The following is a 6384-nucleotide window of genomic DNA, read 5'->3' as shown; positions in this document are numbered from 1 at the left end:
AGTTATAGTCTTGGAAGAACACATGGGTGAGAATAAGAATATATAATAAGAATTATACATAATTAGCTTTGCTTTCAGTTCCGGACACAGTGCTGCTAAAACCTTTCTAATTTTCTGAGTAATGAGCTGATTGTAGCATCTTTTGTTTGCTCTTAATTCTTGGTTTCTAACACAAGAGCTTCTAGTTCCCTTGGATTCTCCAGAGTTATAGAATCTGTTTATAACAAATAGATAGGTATCTTGTGATAGAAGGGCCTTAGGTGGATTAGCATGGGAGCTGGTTGACAGAACAACTATGAAATTAGAGGACTAAATCTTTCAGCCATACCCCCTGATTTGTGGGGAAGAGATGGACCAGAAACTAGGTACAATCATCAATGGCTAGGAAGTTTATTTAATTGTGTCTTTACAATGGAAACTCTATTAAATCCTAAGTGATAGAATTTGGAAGAGCTTCTGGGTTTGTGAGCACATGGAAGTGCTGGGAAGGTAGAGTGCTCAGAAAGAATGTGAAAGCTATGTCCACCTGATGACACACTGTGTTCTATGCTTCCCTTTCATTTGAAATTTGAATTCATTATTTACCAACTATGTGTCCTTGTACCACATACCTACTGAGTTCAGACATGTTATTAAAATGTATATGGAATTACCTACTTTGTATGGTTTTAGAAAGAAAATGAAACCCAACTTACTTTTAGGCCTTTATAAATTAAAAATACATTTACTGTTTTTGGGTTGTTTTCTTTATAATACACTTGCAACAGTAAGTCAAGTGTTCCCCCACTGTGAGATGTGACAGCACATTATGGAACACAGTGAGGTGGTCATGGGAAACTCCAAGGGGTAGGTATATTGAACAAAAGTGTGGCTAACTTGGAGACAGCTACTTGTGAGTCTCATCTGAAGTGATGGACAGGATGGTATGACTGAGCCACTGATCTGTGGGGTCTGTATTAACTCTTGGTAGTGTCAGAATTGAGTTTAAATGTAGGATATACAGTTTGTATCTGGAGAATTAGAGATTTATTTGGTGTGAGTTCAAGAGAAAACAACTTATTTTCCTTTTATCAGGAAAAGAACAGCAAGTTTAATGATCCTTGACTCCTGAAGAGCCCCTATAAAGTTGCAGGTGGTTGAGGGAACGTGGTAGAGACTACATGACCCATGTCAAAAAAGGGAGGTTTAAAAGTGAATGGTTTACATTTCCAAAGAGAGAGCTAATGTGTAGAATAAAAAGTTATAGGGCAAGGATAGAAGCAGGAGACTTAATGAGGGCAAATTGCAATTGTCCAGGTTTGAGGTAAAAGATTGTGAGGTGGAGTTAGTTAAAATTTGTAAATTAGGTTATATTTTGAAACATATGTCCATGAATTGAATGTTGTGGTGCAGAGACCCAGTAGTGCTCAGTATGACTCTAAAGTTATGTCCTAAACCATAAGGAAATAGTGATGACATGAATAGTAGTGATACTATTATAAATATTACTAGAGTCACAGAAGTTTTAAACTGATTTTTGCATAATAGCTTGCTTAATCTTCACAAAAAATGCTATGTTAGGCACAATTATTTTCCCATTTTGCAAATATACTAACATAAAGAAATAAGTATGCTGTCTATTTTCCCAAGTCTTCAAAATGACATATAAGTTTTAACCACAGAATCTGGCTTTAAAAATCTCTGATTTTAACTATACAGTGCCTCTGATTCAGGAAGAATAAACTTGGCAGGTTTACTAAACAGTGTTAAGTAGACTGTTAGGTACATGACTAATCATCAAAAGATTCATCAGGGCTCAAAATGAAAATTTAGGAGAATTCAAATTAGACATGGTGAATAAAACAAGAAACGTGGTGTGACACAAGGGATTCAGCCGAGCTTCAAATGTTCCCAATCCTTGAATTTTCTTATTTTTTTAAATTTTTTTATACTGCTAGGGTTTGAACTCAGGGCCTCACACATGCTAGACAAGTTCTGTACCCCTAAGCTGTACCCCATCCCTTGAAATTATTTTAAAGGTGATTTATTTATTTGACCAGCATTTTGTGGTTTTCAGTCTACAAATCCTGTACCTGTTCGTTAAATTTACACCTAGTTGTTTCATAGTTTTTAGCTATTATCATTGACTTTTGATTTCACTTAGCATGTCTTAGTGGATTTGTGCTATTCATTCTGTTTATCACACACTGTGGCTAGGCCATCCTAGTGTAGAGGAGGAAGCATCAGGAGATCTGAGCTGAGGTAGGAAAATGTGGCTCAGTCTCTACCTCTGCCTCTTCCTGGCTCTTGATCTTGGACAAGACGCTGGATTCTCAGGTAATTAGTAGCTACATCACTAGAGTGAGAACAACTCAAATTATACTTCAATACTACTTATTATTGGTGCTTTGCCCTTAGTAGATTTCTACTATAAAATAGATATTCGTATGTTTTTCAAAATGCTTTGATGAACCATTTTGAAAATGAAAGGCAAAGACCATGGAATCTGGTTTAAATGGAGAAAGTCGAACAAAGTCTTCTACCTATATTCTGACTGCATAAGCAATAAGTATAAATTTTGAGATAGGCAGTTATGAAATGATAGGAGAGGTCTGCACAACATTGTTGCCCATGGGAAATCTAGTTCTGTATGGAATAGAGACACACTTCTCTCTCTCTCTCTCTCTCTCTCTCTCTCTCTCTCTCTCTCTCTCTCTCTCTTCTGCAGTCTCTCTTTTCTTCTGTATTTCTGACTTTATTTTTGTGCTGTTCCATTCTGCCTTATTATCCATCACTATAAACTTCCATTAGAATCTGTAATGCTCAAATGCTCTAGATTGATGGACAGGGGAGCCAGAATAATTGAAGGGATAAATAATATCACAAAATAGGACCAGACTCCATGTCTGCTGGGTGCAAGAAGAGAAAATAAATCTTTTGTGAGTTGAGAATAAGGTAAAGTTCTAGTTTAAGAATGGAAATCAAAACTAAGTAGTATAATCAATCAGGAAGTGATAAAATCTTAGAGAAGGCAGACTTAATCTAAATCTCCCAGGGCAGACAAGGTGATGTAAATCTGCACCTATTTTGTAAGACACAGAAGACATATGTGGATAGAAATGCTCACCTGTGGCATGCTGTGTTCTCATGTTGACGGTCAAGGCAGCCTGAGAGCACATGCCAGTCCTGAGCTGGGTGATGGTGGCCAGCACAGAACCACAGTGTGGTTTAGTCTCTTCAATTGTGCTATGGGACAACACACATGAACTTTACAAGAGTGTGTTGAGAAAATAAAATAGTGCAATGCCTCATATCTAATGTATGTTCAAACACTCTTGAGTATGAGTGGTATTAAAATTAGATTTAATTCCTAGGGACATTGATTATTTTATTGGACATCTTGTAGCTCACAGAGAAGTGCCTGGCACAGAGCAAACATAGATAGCAGATAGTAGGAGTGTAAAGAGAAAAGGTTAAGTGAATTAATGTGGGTAATTTCTGACACATCAAATCCTTGATATCTTTGTTAAATGACTGATTAAGTAGATAATTATGCTACATATTATAAACATCTGTTTTAAATCCCAAAATACACTTACACGAACTGGGCAAACCCCTGTGAAAATATAGATCTGAGGCATAAGAAAGAATGCTCAAGATAACTTCAAGCAATATGCACGGGCATCAGGGGAGACAGACACATTCACTTGCTAGTTTGGCCTCTCACAGTTATTTCCTCTGAGTCTTTGAGTAACAACTAATTGCCAAATATCAAACAATTAAGAATAATAAGGAAGTTAAGGCTTTATTTCTATGCCCATTGGGCACTTGGGTCTGTTAACAGCCCTGCCATGCATCTATCTGCTGGATAGTGTTATGGATGAGGAATCTAAGGCTCAGAGAGTTCCCACTGATTTATTCTGTATCTGAGAATGGTGGAGGAAAACTGGGGCTTGAACTTGAATCTTTGGACTGCAAATCCTGTGCTCTAGTTTCCCAGCCAAGTCTGGTGGCTACTGTTTATGTTAATTATTTTTCCTTCCAAGCTGATAAGGAAATAGCTCAAAGAACAGAACATTGTTGATTGCAGTGAGGTTTCCTTCCAAGCCTTCTCTCACTTTGCAGAATGTTTTTCTAATTTGGCTTTAAATGAGTGCAGCTCCTGGTGGCCCTGGCCACTGGCTCCTTCTTGTGAACAGTCTGGTCCATTTCCTTTGGTTGGTCTACATCCCCCAAGCAGTTGTAGTGTCTGAGGCTTTAAAACCAGGTGGCCCATTTCCCAGATATGTGGTTGGCAACTCTCCTTCCCCAGCATTGTCTCTACCCCCAATCAGAAGTTCTGACGCCATATTTTTCTGTTACTTGTCATTGGCATTTCTCACAGTGTTCTAGTTGCTAATTGCCACAGAGAACTATTGTGGTTAAACAGTATTTGATAACACTTCCAACTGGTTGTGGCCAGGACTTAGGGAGGCAGGAGCATTGCTTTCTCACCTCCCATCATTGCTGACCATGGATCTGGGTTTTGAGGAAGGCGTGCATGGGTGTATGTGTGTGGGTGCCGCTGCCCATTGAAAAGGGATGTGTTGCTTTCCTGTGCTGATCAGTAGAGATGCTGGCAGGGGTGATCCTTTCCAGAGGAGTTTGTTTTTGCACCCTGTCACCTGCACGATTCAATTCATATGTCAGGGCCCCTCAGACATTGAAATAAGAAGAATTTCTGGGAATTCTAGTCTTTCACAGCTCTCCTACAACTTGTCGAAGTATCACAGTCAATGACTTCAAACATATCTTCACTTGGTTAAAATTGATATTATCATACTTGGCATGTCCTGGTAATAACACAGGATTTTAATCTGATGATCTGGTATCTAAGTAGCTTTAGGCGAACTAACAAAGTAATGCAGGCTGGGTGTGGGAAGTTCAAGACCAGTAAGCTAGGGTGTCTGAGTTCTGCTGAGGGCTCTTTTATGATTGCAGAAGGATGCCTTCTTGGCGTCCCCTCAGGTGGCAGAAAAAAGCAAAGAGAGCTCTTTGAGTTCTTTAACAAAGTCCTCTTATCCCTTTCATAAGGACTCTACCATTCTGAGTTAATCATCTCTCCAAGGACCCATCTCCTAAGTTTTGGGATTCCAGCATATGAATTTAAATGTGTACAAATATTCAGTGCATAGCCTCTGAGATTTCTTGTCTCATCAGCTTCATGGGCTATGTGACCTGTTTATGAGCACATGCACTCTGCATACTTCCCAGTAGTCCTTCACTAAATGCTAGTTGAAGGATGAGAATAGTCTGCTACTGGGGTGCTGTTAAAATCATGTGTAAGGACACCTGCTACAGACTTGGTACAAATGCTCCCTTGGTGAAGAAGAAAGAGCAGAGTGGGGTGCTTTGGGGGATGCCTGCTCCTCAGACCCTTCATTTCTGCCTTCCTGTTCATATGGATATTGATGCAGATAGCATGACCAACATTCTTCTGGCTCACTTGGGAGGGCTGCTTTTGGATGGCTCTCTCACAGCAAGTCCTAGCACAAAGTTGTCACATGCATTCCTTCTTACCCTATGGTTCTGGTGGTTTTAGACAGGTGGAAGGAGGGCTGCATCAGACATCCTCCTTAGACATTTACAGCTCCATCACACTGGGGATTTGAGCCAACCTCTACAGAATTAAGAAACTACCACGGTTTCTCATCAAACTCAACAACTCCTAGTGCAACCTTTGGTGATGTTTTACAAAGCACAATGTTTTTGTTTCTATCCTAGGAAGTTTCTATAATTCTCAAATATTGTAGGAGCTATATGGTTTGCTTCTTGTTCTTTTGTTATTTGTGTCCTGGATACAGTTTGCATGTGGAGTATAAACTCAACTGTATACTTCAGTTAATTGCTGCAAGAAAGAAGACTAATATGAGTGCTGTCAGGGCTTTATTCCCACATAGAAACTCTTACACTGCGGTAGTGGTGAGGTGTCCAAGGGTTCTTTTTTCCCAGCATTTGTAGGAGGTTTGAACTGATTTTAACCATGTCTGAAAAGAAAAATTTGTAATTGAGTCTCACTGTTTTACAGATGACCTAGCAAAAACAAATTTATATATATTATGTATGATATATATATAATGTTTCTGATTGGGCAGGCTTTTTCTCTATTTTTTTCCAGAAATTCTATGTTAAAAACAAGAGTCAAAGTAGAACTGCATCTAGGTGAACACCTTGATATTTTAAAAATACTTCATTAACACACTGATTTGCTGTTTATTGATCCTCTTGTGATCTACTCTGATAAAATTCTCTACGGAAAGGGGAATGAGCTAGGAAATGCCCTCAGATTTCCCTAGTAGAATACATCAGCTAGCAATAATAACAGAATCACTTCATCTGTTAGTTTGTTAATATTTGCAAGCAACA

Source organism: Callospermophilus lateralis, chromosome 1 (assembly GCF_048772815.1).
Source record: "Callospermophilus lateralis isolate mCalLat2 chromosome 1, mCalLat2.hap1, whole genome shotgun sequence".
Classification (NCBI taxonomy): domain Eukaryota; kingdom Metazoa; phylum Chordata; class Mammalia; order Rodentia; family Sciuridae; genus Callospermophilus; species Callospermophilus lateralis.
The sequence above is the reverse complement of the archived record's forward strand: the minus strand, read 5'-3'. Positions refer to the sequence as shown.